Source organism: Lissotriton helveticus, chromosome 1_1 (assembly GCF_964261635.1).
Source record: "Lissotriton helveticus chromosome 1_1, aLisHel1.1, whole genome shotgun sequence".
Classification (NCBI taxonomy): Eukaryota; Metazoa; Chordata; class Amphibia; order Caudata; family Salamandridae; genus Lissotriton; species Lissotriton helveticus.
The window spans coordinates 1,388,505,909-1,388,529,711 of NC_136057.1; positions in this window are offsets into that span (position 1 = coordinate 1,388,505,909).

Sequence of the window (23,803 nt, forward strand, 5' to 3'; positions counted from 1 at the left end):
GCCTCTTTCTTTCACAACAAAATCGCAGACATACACAACAGCTTCGAAAACAAGCCCGGAGATCAGCCCACCCCACTCACACCCGAAGATAAACTCCCCCCCAACATCCTTTGCGCCTGGACCCCAGTCACCACTGAAGACACCATCCGCTTGATGAACTCCATCCATTCTGGATCACCTACCGACCCATGTCCCCACCACATTTTCAACAAAGCCGACTCCATTATCGCACCCCATCTCCGAGACGTCATCAACTGCTCCCTCAACTCCGCTACCTTCCCGGAAAGCTGGAAACATGCCGAACTCAGCGCCCTCCTGAAAAAACCCACAGCAGACCCCACTGACCTTAGGAACTACTGCCCCATCTCACTCCTTCCTTTCCCCGCCAAAGTCATGGAGAAAGCCGTCAACAATCAACTTGCCGCCTTCCTCGAATCCAACAAATCCCTCGGCCCATCACAAACCGGGTTCCGAGCCAAACACAGCACCGAAACCGCACTCATCGCAGCAACCGATGACATTCGAACACTACTGGACAACGGAGAAACAGCTGCCCTCATCCTACTTGACCTCTCCGCAGCCTTCGACACAGTCTGTCACAGCACCCTTATACAACGCCTCAGCAATGTTGGAATTCAAGGAAAAGCACTGGACTGGATCACCTCGTTCCTCGCCGGAAGAACTCAAAGAGTCCGCCTACCTCCCTTCAGATCAGAAGCCACTGAAGTCATCTGCGGCGTACCTCAAGGTTCCTCACTCAGCCCCACCCTCTTTAACGTTTACATGAGCCCCCTCGCTTCCATCGCACGACAACACAACCTCAACATCATCTCCTACGCAGACGATACCCAACTGATCCACTCCCTCACCAAAGACCCAAACACCGCCAAAACCAACCTACACGAAGGAATGAAGGAAGTAGCCGAATGGATGAAGAACATCCGCCTTAAACTGAACTCGGACAAAACTGAAGTCCTCATCCTAGGATCTTCACCCTCCGCTTGGGATGACTCATGGTGGCCACCGGCCCTGGGAAACGCACCCACCCCCACAGACCACGCACGTAACCTGGGCTTCATCCTGGACTCCTCCCTCTCGATGACCAGACAAGTCAACGCCGTCTCTTCATCATGTTTCAACATCCTACGTATGCTTAAAAAAATCTTCCGTTGGATCCCCACCGAAACGAGAAAGACGGTCACTCACGCTCTGGTCACAAGCCGTCTGGACTATGGTAACACCCTGTAAGCCGGAACAACAGCAAAGCTACAGAAAAAACTCCAACGCATCCAAAAGCGTCAGCTAGACTCATTCTAGACGTCCCCCGCCAAGCTCACATTTCCGGTCACCTGAAAGAACTCCACTGGCTCCCCGTCAACAAGAGAATAACGTTCCGTCTCCTCACCCACGCACACAAGGCACTCTACGACCTTGGGCCCGAATGCCTCAACACGCGCCTGTCCTTTTACACCCCCACCCGCCAACTTCGATCGACCAATCAAGCCCTCGCCGTAATCCCACGTATCCATAGATCCACCATGGGTGGAAGATCCTTTTCCTACTTAGCGGCCAAAACCTGGAACTCTCTCCCTGCCTACCTCCGCCTTACCCAGAACCACCTCTCATTCAGAAAACAATTAAAAACCTGGATATTCGATGAGTGAGCACCCTCCTTCCCCCAAGCGTCTTGAGACCCTCTGGGTGAGTAGTGCGCTATATAAATGCAGAACTTGAACTCAGTGCCACAGCATCACTCAGCGCCACAGAATCACTCAGCGCCACAGAATCACTCAGCACGCCTCAACACCACAGCACCACAGAACGACACAGCATCACTCAACGCAACAGCATCACTCAACGCCACAGCATCACTCACCGCCACAGCACCACTCACCGCCACAGCACCACTCACCGCCACAGCACCACTCACCGCCACAGCACCACTCAACGCCACAGCACCACTCAACGCCACAGCACCACTCAACGCCACAGGACCACTCAACGCCACAGGACCACTCAACGCCACAGGACCACTCAATGCCACAACATCACTCAGCGCCACAGCATCACTCAGCGCCACAGCATCACTCAGCACCACTGAATGCCACAGCACCCCTCCACACCACAGCACCCCTCCACGCCACAGCACCACTCCACGCCACAGCACCACTCCACACCACAGCACCACTCCACGCACAGCATCCCTCAACACCACAGCATCCCTCAACACCACAGCATCCCTCAACACCACAGCATCCCTCAACGCCACAGCATCCCTCAACGCCACAGCATCCCTCAACGCCACAGCATCACTCAATGCCACAGCATCACTCAATGCCACAGCATCACTCAACGCCACAGCATCACTCAACGCCACAGCATCACTCAACGCCACAGCATCACTCAACGCCACAGCATCACTCAATGCCACAGCATCACTCAACGCCACAGCATCACTCACCAGCACTGAATGCCACAGCATCACTCAGCACTACTGAATGCCACAGCATCACTCAGCACCACTGAATGCCACAGCAACACTCAGCACCACTGAAGCCCACAGCATCACTCAGCACCCCTGAAGGCCACAGCATCACTCAGCACCACTGAACGCCACAGCATCACTCAGCACCACTGAATGCCACAGCATCACTCTGTGCAACCATTCAACAACAACTGGTTCTAATATGTTCTCTCAATGTTTCAAGCTTTATTACAAATGTCACAAAAAGATGTTAATATTTCACCTCTGCTCTTGGATTTTCATCACAATAAAATACACTGAACATAATCTTCCCAAGTTATTTACAAAAGTTTAAGCTATGGCCATTATGAATTACAATAACTTTTATTTAAGTAGTAATTATTTTTTTTAAAAAGCCATTGTTATTTGTAATATTAATACATCTAAGTCATGTAAATACAACACATATTGCATTACAAATGCTATAGGTGTCACGTTTTCAAAAGTTAAAACTATTGGCATTGTAAATGACAAAGCTATTAATTTAGCTATTTTCAAAACCAACACATAAATAAACAATTTGTCATTTACAATACCAATACCTCAAACTTACCTAATGCAAGACCGATTGCATTGCAAATGCTTGTTTATTATATTAATTTTATTTTTTGCAGTGCTTAAGAGAGGCCCTCCAATGTTCAGAGACTGGTGAAATGTGCATCTGTGTTTTTTGTTTTACTTACGGCTAGCATCACATGTATGTTCTGAGAAAGGTAATGAAGATAGTGTGTAAATGCAAGAAAAAACAAAAAAATAGTGTCACTTCCTTACTTGCAGTTTTATATAGCACATTTTAGACCCTGGGGCATTGGAGCGCTTTCATATCACAGAGGGTCATATTTCTCTTTTTAGGTTCATGTATTTATTTATTTAAAGAGTTTTGTATAGCGTGAACAAGGCCGCTTGGGTTATCAGAGTGCTTTACAGATTGGCAGTTCTGCAGGTACAAGAAATGTAAACAGTAGCACACCAGACAAGAAAAGGCCAAAACATATATTAGCGGTCATAACAGTTAAAAAAACAGACAAGAGTAAGAAAGTGAGACATAGGGGGAACTGGGGATCTAGCCCAGAAATGTCTACATCAGAATCTCTTCAACTGCCCTTTTGAAGGAAGCCTTATTTCAGGGGGCAGGGAGTTCCAAAAACTTGGGGCAATACCCAAGAATGCTTGATTGTAGGTTTTCTTTTAATGGAATTTCCATGGCTTGAGTAGTAAAGTGCTGGAGCCCCTAGAGCATATAGATTAAGTGATTTGTCCAGAATCACATGATGTGGAACTGACGCTGGGACTTTAACCTGGTTTCCCAGTTTCAAAGTCAACTAAGGCTACAGCCTGTCCCTGTTGACTACAGAAATTGTTATCTGGCAGCCAAAGGAGAAGAGCAGATACTGATCTATCTTCACTGCTGGCATGGAGTGGAGGAGTACAAAAATAAACTGAGCAGCTCCCTCGCTGGCCCTCACCAACCCCCACCACCGGATGCTCCAGTCCTCTCCCCTGAAAAGTAAGTGCTAATGGCTTCCCATCAGCAGCTCCTTGCAGACTCTGTCACACCTGGAGGGCGGCAGGCTCACCTCATGCTGTGACAATCGGAGTGGAGCAGCCCATTGTCATTCTGACTCTGGCATTAGGCCACTGGCCTGACTTTACGTCATGGGGTCATGTTTATTAAGGCTTTAACAAAAGCCTTTCACGCTGTGTACCAGGGGTGGAGCCCTTAGGAGACCACAAAACCGGCCCATCTACTGGTATCAGCCAGTGGCCCATCGGCCGATGCCCAATTGCCCTCCTTCCCAATCGGATGCTGGAGGACAGGCTGCATGAGAGGGGCTTAAGGGGCAGTAGAAGGTGAGAGGAATGCAGATTGGTAGGGGTACAAAGTGAGGAAAAACACAGTATTTTATCAGCCTAACCAACATTTTTGAATACTTTCAAAACGGAGAAAGGGAGAGAGAGAGAATGTGTGTGGGGTGTGTTTTTTAGTCTGTGTCTTTGTAAAAATTTCTGGTGAAATCCAAAAGACACCTCAACATACCCAACTGAGGGGGGAGGAGCCTAGCTCGAGGACGGAATGGCCGCCTTTTAGCTCGGCTCCGTCGGCCCTCCGACTAACCTCGACTATCCTGCAATATATCCTGCACTGCGACGATACTTCAATACAGAATTTGAAATTTAAAGACCCACTCTTACTCACCGTCTGGTCCGGAGGTTCCTGTGTGCTGTGGGTCCGCAGCTGTGCCCTCGGTGAGATTGGGGCCTCCGGGCACTCGAGACCGGGACCTCGCCTGCGGGACCCGACCGGCGGAGAAGAGATTGCCGGCCCCGGCCCCGAGAGTGAGCCACTGGTGGGAACCGTTATGCGTGTGCCCCGGAGATCCTGAACCGGCCCCGATGACTGGGCCGTGCGGCTGGAGGGGGACGAGATGTGTTGGGGGCTGACCGTGTGAAGGGGTCCCTTCGCCTTTGTCCTGTCCGGCGGCCCTGAACCCCGCGCCTGGCTCTCGCCTGTGGGGCCTGCCACTGTTCGGAGGGGACCCCCCCCCCATCGGGCGCTCGCCCATCCTGTGCCGGTGAGGCCGTTGTTGGGAGCCTCCGGAAGTCTTTAAAGTCCTACATTTGGGAACTGTTTGGGGGCCCACGGTGGAGTGTGGGGCGGCGAAACTCACAAGATGGCTACCGACAACGCGGGGGGTGCTCCGCTCTGCACCGACGCTCCTTACCGGCCGGATTGTGCGGAGGCCTGGGTGTGTACTCGAGCGCCCACGCCCGGAGATGTCCTGGACGCCTTGATGTCATTGTACGCTGTCTTGGCCCCCGGTGCCTCTACCGACCCCATGCGGCTCGCCGCCATTTTGGGCCGCCGCTCTTTCATGCACCCCTATCGTCCTGATGCCGCCATTGCTTCGCCCCCTTCGGCTGCGCCAGGAGTTGCTGTTGTTGTTCTTCGGCCGATTGATGGGCCGGTGACTTTTGACCCTCTGCTTCCTCACCGCCTGGATTTCGAGGACTTCCACACGACGCGGAGATCTGCTCCTTCCCGGGTACCTGGGACTTATGGTGGGCCGCTGTTTGCTCCCGCTTCGTTGGATTCGAACTTTTGTCCTGGAGGGGTACCTTTGTATTGTCGAATTGCGCACCTGGACTCCGGCTTGCCTTTGCTTGCCCTGTCGTTGCTGCTACAATTGACTTGCTTTATTGACTTTTTGTATTCCCTCCGTACGAAGGCTCTCCCTGATTTATATCACTGCCGTGACTCTGGACAACATTACGATTATTTTGTGCTGGGTGGTCTGCTCCACATTATCCTTTATTGGGTTGGTTTCGTGGTTAGGAAGGGTTGGGGGTGAGTTGCACGACATGATAGTTTGCTGGTTTACCTGCCCGTTGCACTGATGTTTGTACTCCCGACACGGTGAAACGTTACAATCTCTTCCTCCTCCCCCTCCCTGTGGTTTTTGCTGTATGTGAAGGTGTAGTATTGATTTGATACTTATTCATTCGTTGGTCGGGGGAGGGTCGTGGCCGAATGTGTTTGCTCATATCCTCTGGCTCCTCCCTCACATTTAATTTTTGTTTCGTATTTCCTCTCCTCCTCTTTTTGTCTTCTTCCTCTACTTTCCTTTTTTTTCACTATATTTCGGGTTTCGGATTAGGGCGACAGGCACGCTGTTTGGAGGGTAGGCCGTAGCCTTCTGCAGGGGTGCGGGGTGGGACGGGTGGGCGGGGTCTTTCAGATGTTTTCTTTTGGTTCTATGGCCCTTTTCTATCCCTTTATAGCGGTGCCGCTTCTGTCCTCGCTTCTCAGGCATGAGTGGGTTGGGGTCTGTTGCTATGCCACTTTTTTCGGTTTCGATGCTTCGTCGCGACTGCCATACCCTTCTTTTCGCCAGCTCTCCACTTTCTTCTGTACTATTAGCCGCGGGTTGCCTGGCCCGAGGTGGCGCCCATCTTGCACGATTGTGTTTCTCCTTTTATATTTCTTTTATTTTGCTCTTTCTCCTTCCTTTCCCCCCTTTTCTGTCCCTTTTTGGTTTCCTCCCCTTTGTTTCCCCCCTATTTTTTTCCCCCTTTCCCTTCCCCTTTCCCCTTCCCCCCCCCTTTCCCCCCCCTCCCCCTTTTTCCCAGGCTCGTATTGAGAGAAGTGGGTTCGGTTCGTACAGTTGATCCGCTCCCCTTGCCTCTGTTAGCGTGTTATTGGGTGGGGGACATGAGATCTTGGTAGCACTTGTATGCTTCTCCACTATATTTTGCGTTTGTTTTGTGCTACGGTCGACTCGTGCCCTTACATCCTCCTCCACCCCCACCCACCCCCCCACCCCCTCTCGTTTTGGCATGGGTGTATTCCTGTTTCTGGGTTATCCCGTATTTGTGAGTCAGCCATGAGCCTTGTCCCCTTATCATAAAATAGACCTCATTGATCCTGATATTGGGCCGTTATTGCCGCTTATCCCATTTCTAGCATTGTTTAATTATGTTTGCTTGCCTGCCAACTGGCCTTGTGTCGCTTATTTTGATTCTTGATCGTCTTTGACTTGTGACCGGCCGGATTGGTTGTAGGCCCGCACATGTTTATCCTAATGATGCACATAAAGGTCTTAAAAAAAAAAAAAACATACCCAACTGAAAGCACCTGGACCCAACTATTTACGAGAAAATAAAGGTTTTAGGGAGGTAGAACATCCCAACCCCCCTCACCGAAGCTACACACCTGGCCCTCACAGCTTTGCTCGGAGGTCTTGGTAGAGTGCCCGGCCAGCTCAGCATCGCCCCTGCTGCACAGGGGCTTACATTCTACTCTCTCTAGTTCTGAGGAGAGCATGCCCGGGTAGGATCAGATTACGATGCGTCTTACCACGACAACACAGTGGTGTAACAAAACTTGCGGCTCCTCCATGTTCCGGACCCAGTCAGGAGTTCTCAGGCCACCCGTGCACAAGGCCTGAGGGAGCCCCTGGAGCTCACCCCTCCTGCACCGCCCGTGCTGCGAGGGCTATTGTTACACCACACCATCTTACCCTGAAGTATCCTTGAGCATGTTTTAAAGTGCTTTCTTCTCATGTTTTCTGTTTAAAGTTTCAGTGCTTAATTTGAGCCTGTGGTTTCCGGTGCTCTGCACCTGCAATTAATTATCAGCACCGGTGCTTTAACAGTCTGTCACATGGTGGAGCTGTCTGCTTAATTCAGGTATGAGCACAACAACAGCTGTTTAGTCATTCAATATACATGAACAATGACTAATACTTGTCACTCATGCCAATCTTATAGCTTTGGGGGCTTGGAATAATATGAATTGTCACACTTGTAAGAGTGTGACAGTTAGTAGTTGTGTTAGTACATTCACTGGCAGGGGGATTAGATGGTGCAAGCTGCAAGCCCGCACTGACGCGAGCCCTGGCACTTATTCTTTTACGAATGAAGCCCTGATGAGGGAAAAAGAATACAGGTCAGGCCTGCAAAAAGCAACATACTGTTAAAACTCAAAACACCAGCACAGATGAATTGTTTATTGGTGCCAACAGGTAATGCATTCGTTTTCGCGCTTTCTAGAGTTTAAGACAGTGCTCAATTGTTTTTTTTTTATTTCAAAGTATTTTATTAATTTTTATAAACTGATACATTAGCATTTCTGTCACGCGGTAAGCCAAACATAGTTTGTAGTGAGTGATTACAGGTCCTTTGAAAAATATGTTTAGCTAATCCCCTCTACCTTGACTTGCTGGAAAATTAGGCAAAGGATGATAGAAAGAAAGAAGCAGGAAAGAAAGGGGTGAAAAAAGGATACAAGAGAGGTACTGTCGCAATGAGCCTAATTGGACTTATAACCATGTGGCAAAGCTGACATCCCACTGGTTAGCTTGTGGCAAGATTGGTAGCCATGTAAGGCCCCCCAACGCCTCTCTTAGTGAGAAAGTGGGAACTATACAAGGGACATTTAATGAGCTGCAGCCTTTGTTGTGCAAATGCTGCTTTTTATATTGACAATTTAAATGCAACCTTGACTGCAGTGGCTACGGCACAGTGGGCTGCACGCTGCCATGTATTATTTTAGGCACAACATAATTAATAATTGAGTAAATAGTTCAGTTCTGCTTCAGGATGTTGACGTAGGCCCATAATGCATGCGTACATACCTCAAATAATGTAAGCTGAAATTCTGTTCCGTCAGAGGCTGCAACCAAAATAGAACTCATTTACCTCAGCTGAAAGGGGCATCTGCGTCACATGAACCCGTAGGTACAAATACACTTCCTCGTCAGACTTCAGTTGGGCCCTGTGACAAAGGAGTGTGTGCGTTTTCCCAGCCTGTGAAATCCAACATTATGTTAAAACACCAACACAGGCACCTTGTCCAGTGGTCACCTATACGAGAAAGCACGTGTGTTTGTGTTTCACTATCACAATTTTAGTTTTCACAGCTTAGGGTGATCAACTGGCATGGATGCAAATTCAGGACGGTGAGTGTAAAAATTGAGGACAAATGGTCAAAATTTCGGACAAAAATTCAGGACAGAAAGTCCAAATTCAGGACAAAACTTTGGGACAGAAGGTAAACTTTACAGACCTATCAAAGGAGGTTGTGTGGAATATGTGACGTTTTTCCGCATACAAATACCCCGCATACCATCACTCCGCAAAAATTATTCCGCAAATGCTATCACTCCGCAAATTAACACAACGCAAACTTTTACAACGAATATACCTTTACCACGCATGCCTTTACAACGCAAAGGCATGCATGTTAAAGTTATACTCATTGTAAAAGTTTTAAAGGTAAGTGAGAGTACCCTACCCTACACCCTAATGTAGTACCCCTGCACCACCCACCCTCGACACAGTCCTTTTCCTACATTTACACTACCCAGCACGACCCCCCAACACTACCATAAATCACGTTTCTTCCCTACACAAACACTACAACACTACCTTAATATACTACCCCCAGCATGACCCTACACTACACAAACACTACAACACTACCCTAAACCCTAATTCACTACCCCCAGCATGACCCTACACTACACAAACTCTACAACACTACCCTAAACCCTAATACACTACCCCCAGCATGGCCCTACACTACACAAACACTACAACACTACCCTAAACCCTAAAACACTACCCCAGGATGACCCTACACTACAACACTACCCTAAAACACTACCCCCAGCATTACCGTACACTACACAAACAGTACAACACTACACTAAACGCTAATACACTACCCCCAGCATGACCCTACACTACACAAACACTACTACACTACCCTAAACCCTAATACACTACCCCCAGCATGGCCCTACACTACACAAACACTGCAACACTACCCTAAACCCTAAAACACTACCCCCAGCATGACCCTACACTACACAAACACTACAACACTACCCTTAACCCTAATTCACTACCCCCAGCATGACCCTACACTACACAAACTCTACTACACTACCCTAAACCCTAATACACTACCCCCAGCATGGCCCTACACTACACAAACACTACAACACTACCCTAAACCCTAAAACACTACTCCCAGCATGACCCTACACTACAAAAACACTACAACACTACCATAAAACACTACCCCCAGCATTACCCTACACTACACAAACAGTACAACACTACCCTAAACGCTAATACACTACCCCCAGCATGGCCTACACTACACAAACACTACAACACTACCCTAATCCCTAATTCACTACCCCCAGCATGACCCTACACTACACAAACTCTACAACACTACCCTAAACCCTAATACACTACCCCCAGCATGGCCCTACACTACACAAACACTACAACACTACCCTAAACCCTAAAACACTACCCCCAGCATGACCCTATACTACAAAAACACTACAACACCACCCTAAAACACTACCCCAGCATTACCCTACACTACACAAACAGTACAACACTACCCTAAACCCTAATTCACTACCCCCAGCATGACCCTACACTACACAAACTCTCCAACACTACCCTACACTACACAAACTCTACAACACTACCTTAAACCCTAATACACTACCCCCAGCATGACCCTAAACTACACAAACACTACAACCCTACCCTAAACCCTAACAAACTACCCCCAGCATGACCGTACACTACAAAAACACTACAACACTACCCTAAACCCTAATACACTACCCCCAGCATGACCCTTCACTACACAAACTACAAAACTACCCTAAACCCTAATACACTACCCCCAGCATGACCCTACACTACACAAACTCTACAACACTACCCTAAACCCTGATACACTACACCCAGCATGACCCTACACTACAAGAATACCCTAAACCCTAAACCACTACCCCCAGCATGACCCTACACTACACAAACTCTACAACACTACCCTAAACCATAATACACTACCCCCAGCATGACCCTACCCTACACAAACTCTACAACACTACCCTAAACCCTAAAACACTACCCCCAGCATGACCCTACACTACACAAACACTACAACACTACCCTTAACCCTAATACACTACCCCCAGCAGGACCCTACATTACACAAACTCTACAACACTACCCTAAACCCTAATACACTACCCCCAGCATGACCCTACACTACACAAACTCTACAACAGTACCCTAAACCCTAAAAACACTACCCTCAGCATGACCCTACACTACACGAACTCTACAACACTACCCTAAACCCTAATACACTACCCTCAGCATGACCCTACACTACACAAACTCTACAACACTACCCTAAACCCTAAAAACACCACCCTCAGCATGACCCTACACTACACGAACTCTACAACACTACCCTAAACCCAAATACACTACCCCCAGCATGACCCTACACTACACCATCACTACAACACTACCCTAAACCCTAATACACTACCCCCAGCATGACCCTACGCTGCACAAACACTACAACACTACCCTAAACCCTAAAACACTACCCCCAGCATGACCCTACACTACACAAACACTGCAACACTACCCTAAACCCTAATACACTACCCCCAGCATGGCCCTACACTACACAACACTACACTACACAATCACTACCCCAGCACAACCCCCCCACCCCAAAAAAAAAACCTTAACTCTCTCTCGTCGTGGTTCCACTCTCCTCCTGGTTCCATCCATTTTTTTTCACAACGCAAGTGTATTTACCATACATGCCTTTACAACGAAAACTGTTGCAAAGACATGCGTGGTAAATGCACACGCGTTATGAAAAAATGCGGAGTGATGGTATGCGAGGTTAAAGACCTTGCGGAGTAATGGTATGCTGGTTCAAGGTCCGCGGAGTAACAGAATCGGAGTAAACGTTAATTACTGGTTGTGTGATATTATGTAAGTAAGTAAATAGACAACCATTTAAGTGGAAGTCAAAATAAGTTTATAATACGTTGAGACAGTTGTGCACTTCACGGTTTTTCGGTATGCGCGCAGCTTTGAGCAACTGTGCAGGTCTTTATGTGGTATTTCATATGCTATTGATATATTTATATGGTTACGGATGAATTGCTGAATGGACACCGACATTTAATAATCCATCAGAACTTTGCTACGTAATTGTATTGTGGTTTAGATACAGGGAATCTCCATGACTCAAAAAAAACATGAACTGATCTTGTGCAACGTGGTGCACATGTTAAGCGCTCCAATGTCCTTGGGTCGAACGCACGCTATATAAAACCATCAAACATAAACAAATAGTATGTTAACTGTATGGCTTTTTGTCCCACCTTTTCATACTTCTTTCAGTTCTCTGTTGATGGTTTGATTTGTATTTCGTTTTATGCAGTTGCCTGGTAGTACTCAGGATCATGAGTTTAAAAAGGGGGATACTAAAACAAGTATTAAAATGCCCTTCCAGTGCTTTGAAGCATAGTGAAGACGAAATTTCATTATCCAAAAAACACAAAATAAATAATAGATCTGTATGCTTCACTCCCTCAAATGGAAACATGATATATTAATTTTAAGTTGCGGGTGTTCAACTTGTGCCTCTCCCACACCTGATTACAAGGCTGACATTGTCCCATGCTCTTGGAAAAGTATGGTGTGGATGACGCTGGAGCGATGCTGGGGGCACCAGCCAGGCTGGAGTGGTTTGTGTGTTCCTATGTGCATCCCGCCTGGTCCTTTTATTACCTAGTTCCCTACGCATTTAGAATGACAATGGGCGTGTGTGGCTGCTGTAATGCTAAGAGGAGGAATGTGAGGCGGAGAACGGCTCTGCTCCCTGCCAGGCCCAAAATTATGGACAAAAGGCGTCCGTAAAAGGGATCCTCACGGTCAATGGACGTGAGGTCCAATTTAAGGACGGTCCATGAAAGTTACGGACGGTTGGTCACCCTAGCGCTGGTTAGTGCTGAAGGGGGAGAGGTCGGGCTCGAAGTTCCATGTGGACCGCCAGCTGAGCTAGAACCCGGAATCCGGCTTGGGCCAAGGCTCACTCACCTGTAGTAGCGATGCATGCTCAGTACCCAAGGTAATGTCTGAATTGTAGGGCACGGCATCCTGAGGCCAGAGGCACCTCTAAAATAGCTGCCAACGTTTCATTTTGCTTATGAGTGACATTTTCATAATTTCATTGTCATTATGAGTGACATTCAGCGACTATTAGTGGCACTTTATCGTGAGCAGTATAATATCGCCCACACGTAGTAGCATGGCGCAGCCTGGGTCGGACACTTGTTGCCAGGTGAGGCGGCAGAAAAACAGTAAATTAAACAGAGATTCCCTGCCTTAGCCAGCCTGCGCCTCTCTGGCTAGCAGCCAATTAAATTAATGACATGATCAGATCATGATCAATTGATAGTCTGTCCAGGCTGGCTGCCTCGTGGGACCGAGGCCGACTACAGGATGTGAGAAGGGCCCCAGCAGAGATCTTCTTACTGTACAGTTCTCCAATTAGGCCTCTCTTTTACTGCAGGTTAGACTGGCCCAGTTTTTGGCATGTATGTCGGGGGCCAAATTTACAGTGTGGTTGGTGGCCGAGGGCCACACCGGTGGGGGCAGGGTCAGTGGGGGCGGGACTAGAGAGAAAAAAATCACTACAGTTTAAAAACATTACTAGACAATGCTGTATTTCCAAAGCAGATGTAACTACAAGGAGCACATTTTCATAATACTTTTTATTATCATACAATAGGATTCTTAAGAGGGATTGCATGGCAAGTAAACGGATATTCAGCACATGCCCGTTGCAGCACAGGCTTCAGAGTCCCCCAAAATAGGTATGTTAAAGACAAACACTACGAACTTGTTTTACATTTCATTGCACCAATTAGTTTTCTGTAATCTGGTACCAAGTCTGAAACGGCAAGCCTTGAGAGCTGATCCAGATGTATGTCTGTAAGCTTGTTTCTGAGTTTGCTCTTCAACAGTCCCATTGTGGAAAATGAACTTTCGCAAACATATGTTGACCCAAACATACAAATTACCTTCTTGGCCACTATAAAAAGAAAAGGAAACTTGTCAGAAGGCACAATTTTCCAGAATCCTTCTGGTGCTTTCCCCAAAAAAGATGCTTTGAGGGCTGAATTGTGCTGCATGTCAAGCAGCTCTATTTCTGCTTCAGCCCTTTCCATGCCTATAAGGGCAACAACGTCAACATTTCATGCACTCACCATCCAGGGGTTTTCAACCAGCCTGGACAGAGGGCTGAGGCCTCAGAAGTGAGAAAATCAGCATTTGATCTCCCCAGAAATGTCTTCAAGACATGCACCAAGGTCTAGCTTTGACAGAATTTCTTGTGCATCTGGAAACCTCTGCATCACAGCCAACAGTTTTGGGAAGTGGGTGAAGTCACTATAAATCCAGTTGTTCTTTGAATAGCACAAGCTTACTTTTAAAAGCATAAATACCATTTATCATGGAGCACACAAGCCGCTGTTTACCTTGCAGGGTCAAAGTGAAAGATTAAAATGTGTGAAAAGATCTGAAAGCAAATGGAGCATAAAAAGCCATTTCACATCCGTTAGATCTGGGAATGATTGACTTCTACTGTTCACAAAGAGTTCAATTTCACGAAGCAATGCGATAAAACACTCCAGAACCTCTTTGCTTAGCCAACTCATGTCAGTGTGCATCAAGAGGTCTGTATATTCCGCTTCTGGTTCCTGCAGCAATGCTTTAAAAAGTCTATGGTTCAGAGCTTTGGCATGGATAAAATTGACAATTTTCACTACAACATTTAGGACATTGTTCAGTTCTCCGTGCTTTAATTTTGCACACAATACTTCTTGGTGAATAATGCAGTGGTAGTCTATCACAGTCTGTCCTATGAGCTTCTTGTTAAGCATAGATACAAAGTCTCTGTCATGACCTACCATGGCAGGAGCCCCATCTGTTGTGAACAAGCGTGTTCAGTGGTATGTGATTTGTTTCAAAGTAGTTGGACATGTTGTCCAGTATATGCTTTCTTCTTGATTGCCCTTGCAGTGGTAGAAAGCACAGGAGGTCTTCCCTGGGATGAAGCAGTTGGTCCAAATACCTCACCCAAACAAATAACTGGGCCACATCGCCTATGTCTGTGGACTCATCCATGGCAATGCTGAAGAACGGTGAATCTCTGACTGCCGAGAATCCAGCTCCAGTGTTTCTGACTCCCCTTGCGGGGTGTTAGGAAATCAAGTCCGTGAAAGAGATACCATCCTCTCTCATTCTAAGGTATGGAGCTTATTAGGACCTAGAGAAACCTTTGGCAATTCTTGGAAAAACTAAACCTATGCTAAAAGACAGCACCTACTTCTTCCCTGGTACTAGGCCTAGGTTAGGTACATTGGGGTAGGCGTATTTTAGAAGCACCAGTTGAGTATTTTAGCCTGTGTTATTTATGTATGTATTTTTACATGTCATAGCAACAAACAATGCTATTACAGTATTATTTTATATTACTGTTTCCGCTGTACGCATTATACTTTGCATTCTGTCTAACGATTGTAACAGTTCATATCTCTTGCATGAGAAAGAAGACTGTTCAATAAACCCCTTTTATTGAAACGCCTGTCTCTCTATTTCTATGCAATTCTGTAGAAACGAAGCATGCAAGATTGACTGTTCGAACTAGTTATCTATTGTTTCCATGAATGAAGATATGTTTCGATTCTTGGGTAAACAAAGTTGTGATGTTTATGCGGTTGTCAGAAACAAATCCCTTCTTGTGTATTCGAGAACGTTTCTAGTGACCTCTGAGCTACCTGGCACTCACAATTAAGTTTAGTATATTTGATAGAGACATACTGACCTCAGTCTTATGTCAAATCTATAGTGTATATTATTCCAATGCGCAGAGCCTATTGGGAATATAGGAACTACACTACAAAAGGCTCAGATACAACGGTTGGGCCTGTATAGAGGGGGTGGGTGAATGGAGGGGCCAGGTTTCATGTGGGGGTTAGTAGAAGAGGAGGAGGTGGGGGAGGGTGCCCTCCCAACCTCGTTGTTCAGTGTTGTGTGTAAGCGGAGCAGTGGTCGAAGTGGGGGAAAAAAGTTGGGGAACTGTGGGCGAAGAATCAGAGGGCAGGAATAACCTGAAGATTGGGTCAGTTTGCCAAGTCAGGTGTGGCCAGAAAGAGCAAAACATTCCAATTTTTTGCATTTGTTTGGCATTTCATGCCTAGTTACAGCTTATTACATTATTTAATTCAACCAATGGATACACGTGTTTATGTAAGGTTTAAAATGAGTTATTGACATTAAAATACATTCACAAAGTGGAATATGTTTCCAATCACAGAAATGTTCCTAATACACTTAAAAGTGGATTCACAAGCCATTTGTCTACGTGGTATGCCGTTTCTGTCATCAGTACTTCTCATCCATTTTTCCACAAAAGCAGTTAAAACATGAATGGGAAAAAATCCTACTTTGCAAATGTTTTCCACATAATTATGGCTTTGCCATATTTGACACATAATACATCATTTGCTGCTGATTCTGACAGTTTTAACAAAACATTGTTTGTAGCTCAACTTTGCACTCTGTCAGCTGACATCTCTGCTTAATGCAGGTGGAAATTATTTTGCCAAACTACTGTTTGCTCTGCTAAATTCCCTTTTAGAACAACTGGAGGCCAATAAGCAGCATTGCTTCATATCAGGTCATAAGAACTGGACACACCAATTTAGCATTGACACTAATTGTTACCGTGTATGTAGAGAAGCTGTCACAGTAGGTCTCTCTCTTAAGACGCAGACAAGGCCGGACTGGAAAACAAAAGCAGCCCTGGCAAATGTTTTCAGACCAGCCCTCTACCGAACCCGATCAGTGCAAGGGAGTTTTTTTTTGGGGTGTGTCTCACTTTCATTTCATTAACATGAATGTGTGGTTAGGCCTTGAATTAATCTTATATTCTTCAATAATATTAATAATAAAATACATGGCACAACTGAAATGCATTTTAGTTAAAAACTAGGAAATCAGACACATCAGTCAAGGTTTCTTAAAATTAAAATATGAAATCATATGGCAGCTATGTGTAGATGAGGGTATATTTCATTGACAATAACGACCATCAGCACTGCCTTGCCAACTCGAGACCTACTGGGTTTGCCCTTGCTCTTTTACACTTGAAAACCATTTTCAAACATCCAAAATGGTGTTCTCATTTTATTCCCAATAACGTGTCTATAAATAGGCTGTAATTTTGGTAATTCTTTTTTTCCAGTTTTTTTAACAGCTACAAAGCACTTCCATCCACATTAATTATACAATAATTGCATAAAATCCTTCCAAACAACACCCTTTCTGTGGATCTGCTAATTCACAAAGCATATATGTGAGGCTTAGTGTGCTGTCGTCAAATTACAGTTCACTTGAATAAAAGATGAAAAATATGAACTATAAACATAGAATCATCTCCATTGCCTTTGAATGGGATACATGTGCAAAGGGCTATCATTAAACATTGCAGCTTTTTGTGCCATGTAGTTACAGTACAATTAATTAAAAAGATGGAGAGAGATAAACATGGCAGACATCCAGAGAGAGGGGGGTAGGGGACATTGTGAGACTGGTGGGGAGAAAGAGGAAGAGAGATGATGAAAGTCTTGAGCCAGAGAGTAGGCGCAGGGTGAAAGAGTCACACATGGGGAAAGTAAGGAATACGAAAATGAATGTAGAACATGCACAGCAAGAAGATTGTTTTTGGATAAAAAGGTTGTAGCGTGCTTCAGGGGTATCACTCTCTGATCGATGAGTGTGATATGAAATAAAAATCCGGGTAGCGTCACCTAAATTAGGGGACGTCCCCCCGAGCACTGCTGTTGGACCCAGAAGTGAGGGGTCTGTAATGTTGACGTAGTGGGTGTTCCAAATAATATCACCTCATGAGCAAAGATTACATTTAGGATGATGTTTATTCATGCTTCGATATTAATCTTGCATATCGGACATGGATCAATCCAAATATATTTTGTGTCATTCACAGTTTCAAACGTGTCTCCCGATGCATTTCGGGCGTAGAAGTGCCCTTCGTCAGGGGAGAATATTTCTCCAAACGTGTAGATTGTAGAGCGTCTGTTATTCTAACGCAAGATGCATGGCACTTGGCAGGGCTGCTATAAGTGGAGGTGGCTGGAGGCCTGTGGGAGCCCAGTTTGACATGTACTTGCGGCTTGCTCATGCCCCTGCAGAACTGTAACACGCAGGTCGGGCTGGACTGGGCTTTGGGGTGGCCCAGTGAGAGACCAGATATTTGGGAAAAGAACCCAACATGGATATTGAGACTGGCAGAGACAGTCGGTATCTGGTGCCTGGGTTGAGTTCCATGGTGCAGGACACAGCAACCTGACGCTGGAAGCCTCTTCTGTGGCAGCCCTTAGGCACTATTTTGAAAGAGGAAACAATGCTGAAGGGTCTCCCCTTTATCTTAGAACCAGGACAATGGAGGAGAGGAGACACAAGGTGTTCTGTTTGCTGAGCTCCAGCCAGTGTATCTCTCAGCAGGAACGAAGAAGCCAAGCAGGGGGTGTTTCATTCTCCTTTCTTCATTCCCTATCTATTACAAAGGCCGGCCTACTCATGTGGAGTTGGTCCCCACACATCGTCTTTTCCTTTGTTCTCTCCTTGAGATCTGCCGTCCCCTCCCAGGAAGTTTCTTCTTCCCAGTTCCGGTCGTGGTCAGCTACACTGCTGACCTGCCTGCGGTGGCCCATCCTATTTACATCCCATGTCTATCCCCCAGAGAAAACAGTTGCCTGTCCTCCTTGACCCATTTACTCTCCCCTACCCCCAGACACATTTCTTCAATGAGTCTTTTGGTTGATCTCTTCAGCTTGTGCGCTCTGAAAGTTGTCTCCTCAATCTGCTGCACCGGCGGTGCTTTGCTAGTGGTTTCCGAATCATTCTCCTCTTCTGTGTACTTCATCATGTTAGGATCATCATCGGCTTCATAATATTGTCTGGAGTGGGATATGTTCATTGTTATCTGTCCGTCCTTGTTTCTGGCAGCGATCATCGTCCCTTTTCTTCCGATTACTTGCATGGGTCGAGGGGTGCATATCTTGGGTACGTTGTTTTGCTTTGTCGCTATTTCACCAGTACTCTGTCACTGACCTGGATGTTGGAGTATTTGGTCCATCAGCATGTGTCCACATGCTCTTTTATCTTCTCTTTTACCTCTGTTTCAGCAGGTAGTATTTCAGGAAGTGATTTTCATGTTCACGCTTGGTTTAGAGGGCGACTCAAAGTTTTTAAGCTCCCTGCCACACGAGTGTGGCGGGACATTGTCCTGTGGTGCTGTGGGGAGTGTTTCGGTATGCCCATGGAACAATGTTGAGCATTTGGTGTGTGACTCTGTTCTGCTTGCTGTACTGTTTCTTCAGAGTTCTCATCAATCACTATAGTATGCCATTGGCTTGTGGCCAGAGGGGGGGTGATATTTCTGCTTTTGAACTCTAGACGAGCAGTAAATTCGGCAAAGTCCTGTCAATTGAATAAGGGGTCCATTGGCTGACTTGAATGCCATACTCCGTGAATATCTCATCCAGTTTGGGTATCACCGTCTTGGAAGTTGGTTGATGGGACCTGTTTCGCAATGGGAAACCTGGAGTATTCATCTATTACCACTAGAATAGATTTGCCCGATGATAGTGAGCTGAAAAGATATATAGCAATCGGGTACCTGACATAGTCTGTTAGGGGTGACATTTGGAGTGACGGCATTCTGAGTGCCTCACTTGTCCCTTGACACAGTGGCATCCTTTGAGTGTATCTTCCAGTACCTGATCCATCCCTGAGAACCATACACAATCTCACATTGCTCTCTTGGTTGCCTCTAATTCCACATGTCCTACATGTGCAAAGGCTACGACTCTGGCCTGGAGTGGTCGGGGAATAACTATCCTTGTGTCCCATAGTATCATTCCTTTAGAGTTCACAGTTAGTTTGTCACTCACCTGTCTTGAGTGCGGCTAGGTCCTTCATGTTCGTGCCTTCTTCTACTGGCTTATCCTTTAAGTGTCTCCATTGGCCTTGTTGGATCCGTCTAATTGTGTTTCTCCAAGTAGGGTCTGTCTGTTTGCGTGTTTTGATCAAGTTTATTGATAGTGGTGGTGGGATTGTTCTGTATATGATAACTTTTAGATATTCTTCTGCTAGAGAGGGCTTGCTTCTTTCCTTTGGAGTGGATGGCGAGACATGTAGTCTGCAGGGTTGTTATATTTCCCTGGTTTGTGGTGAATGGAGTAGGAATATTCTTGTAAATGGGTTCCCCACTGCTATGTGCGGGGTGGCATTTTCGCTCGGGGTTTCCAAAAATTGTCACTAGCGCTTGGTGATCTGTTATGATGTCACAATGCTTCCCAAACACGAAAATGTGGTGGTGCTCACATGCCCATACCACTGCAAGACTCTCCTTTTCTGCTTGTGAGTATGACCATTTAATGTCTGATAAGCTGCGACTGGCACATGAGATGGTCCGTCTCTCCTCCTTTGGCTGATGTTGTGCTAGAAAGGCTCCTAGGCCCACTGGGCTTGCATCAACTGTACGCTTTGTATTCCAGGATAGGTTGAAATATGCCATATTGGGGGCACCGCTGACTCTCCTTTTAATTTCTTGGAACACTCGTTCACATTCCTATGTCCACTTAAGTTTATGTCTCTTCTTCATCAGGTCTCCCAGCTCTGTCCTGATTGTTGCCTAGTCTTTGATATATTGAGCACAGTAACTGGCCATCCCTAGGAATAACTTGGCACTGCTTGCATCTTTGGGAGTCAGTGTCCCATTTAGTGCCTTGTGAAATTCACATTTGTCTGGGTTTAGTGACAGGTTGGCTGTTTTAGAGCCCTGCATACTTGTTTCAGTCTATGGTTGTGTTCCTCTGTGGTTGCTCCAAATATCAGGATGTCGTCACTGTAATTAAGTGCATTTAGTATGGAGCTGATGGTGCGTCTGATGGCTTCTTGAAAGATCTCAGCGGTCGTTGACACTCCAAAACTGAGCGGTTTGTACCGGAACAGGCCAAGATGAGTGGTGAATGTTGTGATGTATCTTGAGTCTTCGTGTAGTTCTAGATGATATCCTTTGTTGAGATAGAGTTTAGAGAAGTGGGATCATATTCGCTCGATGTGGTCCCGAGTGTCGCTGTCTCTGGATCGTTGTGTTTGGCATTATCATGTCCAGGCACAGTCACACATGTCCTTCTGTGTTGCGCTTGGGTACCATTACCAACTCAGACAACCATGGTGTTGGTCCTTGTGTCCTTTCAATGATGTCTGCTTTTAGGACCTCCTGGAATTCCCTTTTGACTTCTTGTTGCAGATGACATGGTATCCTTCTGTAGTATTGGGCTACTGGTGTGACATGTTCATTGAGGTGCTGTCGTACAGTAAAGTGATTTCTCTTACCCAGCCCGTTGAATAATTCTGGATGGCAACTTACTACAGGTGAAGTGTCCTCTGCAAGTACAGAACTGCTGAGCAGGCATTTTGCAGGGCCTCACCCATCCGTGACATGAATGTCTGCTTCTGTAGCCCTTCCTTGGCAGCCTTCGTCTGATGTATTCTGACTGGCATCCCTCTATGATTTCATCTTCAGTATGGAGGTTGCCTCTCCATAATTGCTGATCTTGAAACGGCGAGGGGTCCCATCTAATTTACATATTTCTAGCGTGTCTGTGTTTCACTCGCTGACCTGCTCCTACATACTTTTGGTTTTCTATGAATGCTCCTCAAGGTCAGGTCTGTAATGAGGGGCATGAAGGCCACCATGATTTTTTTGGCAAGCAAGTTTTTAAGACCTCCCTGTTACTACCTGTTAATCCCTTGCCTGACCCCTAGATGGCTGCCATAGTGTTCCCTACCACGTTGTGCTACTCCTCTGAGAAAAAACCCAGACTTAGAATAGACCTCGAGCACATCCCCCATCCGTCCTACTCTACAGGATACCAAATCTGTGAACCTACCTCTGACCGTAGAGACCTAGCTTTTTAGCGGATTCCAGGTGGAGCTACTTGATAGCTGTAGAGGAGATGGGCTGTGGACTACACACATTCGATTGTTTCCTACCCAGCCGGACATTGGGCAGACCATACTTCGTCTCTCCTTCATACTCTTCCTCCTACACCTTTACTCCACCCACTTTCTCCTTTACGCTCCATTTATCCCGCCTCTTTGTTCTCTAATTGTTTTCTCATTGAGACCTAGCTGTTTGACTGAAGCCTGGTGGAGCTATCTGATAGCTATAGAGGAGATGGGCTGTGGACTTCCCTTTCGGCCGTCACCCAACCAGCTGGACTTTGGGCTGACTCTCCTTCGTCTCTCCATCCAAAATATCTCCATCCTTTCTCCCTACTACACCTTTACCCAACCCCCTTACCCTTCTAAGCTCCATTTATTTCGTCTTCTGACGCTCTTGAAATGTTTTCTTGTATCTGATATAACTTGTAACTGATGTAATTCTGTAATTTTGTGGATCCTTCTGTAAAGCGCTCTGATACCTCTGGGTCTAGCCAGCGCTATATAAAACTCAAATAAATAAATGTCTGCTTCTGTAGCCCCTCCTTAGCAGCCTTTGTCTGGTGGATTCTGACTGGCATCCTTCTATGATTGCATCTTCATCCAAGAATAGTTTCAGTTCACAGTGTTTGACGAGTCTCTTCAATCTTGTGATGAACTCGCCTATCGATTTTCCCTTTTCTTGCGAGGCAAGGTTTAATGGGTATCGCTCATAGTCAACATGTTTCTTATAGAGGAATTGGGCCTCTAGTGCTACTCACACTGATGTGTAGGTTTGTGATTGTGTTGCTGGCAGTTCTCAAATAACTTTGCATATCTCTTTCTCAATGAGATTTTTCATAGAGGTTAGAATTTATCATCCCTGTCCTCCGAGGTTTCTATTAAATCCTCAAAGTCATTGCGCCTTTCTTTTCATTGCGGTCCCATTGTGTTTCCTGTTGATAATGGTAGCCCAGAGGCGTGATAAGACATTGCTAAGAAACAAAAGGAAGGGGGTGAAACAAGAACATCAAATGTAGAGCCTCAATTGGTAAGAGGGCTACAACATAAGAAAAGTGAGACACACACTGAACAGACTCAGATGTGCTTATTAGCATAAAAGAATAAGATGAAAATAATGGTCTCAACAACATAGTCCTTCACCGCAATAATGCAGGAGCATGCCCTAGCACATGTTGAGTAGACTGGAGGTGCAGCACACAGGCTGAATGACTGTCTCTGTAGACTTTTGGAAGCATCTTACACTAGAGCTGTTGATGAGCTGAGACAAATGTGCAGAGAGAGTGAACTGCGATGGCTTTGAGAGAATGAGCCACATAATAGAGGGCAATGGTGGTGTGATTCGGCTGTTGGAACCCAAAATAAACAATAGGCAATACATGAAAAGAAGAAGCTGACTGTTGTTACAAACACACTCAAATTGGGAAAAGGAGATCATAAACAAGCCATACTGACATTTGATGCAAAGAAAATGGTCATCACTGATGAGAAAGGGACTGCTGTGCAAGATGGTGCATGTAACCTGGAGCTAAAAAAAGAGCTAGAGGTGAAGATACTACTTTCCGACATGAAACAGTTTATCACCAATAAAAAGGAATCTAGACATTTTGACAGGTTTCATAGATCACATGGTGGGGAGCCTAGACAAACAGGTGCCAGGATTGATGCAAGCAATGAAGAATTTCAGAACTGGAGGATAATGTCTCAATACAAACCCAGCAAATAAACAGGATGGAAAAGATACTAAACGTGATAAAATAAAAAACGAAAGAACTGGAGATGAGTTCTAAATGGAATATTATTTGGATGGTAGGTATTTCAGAGACA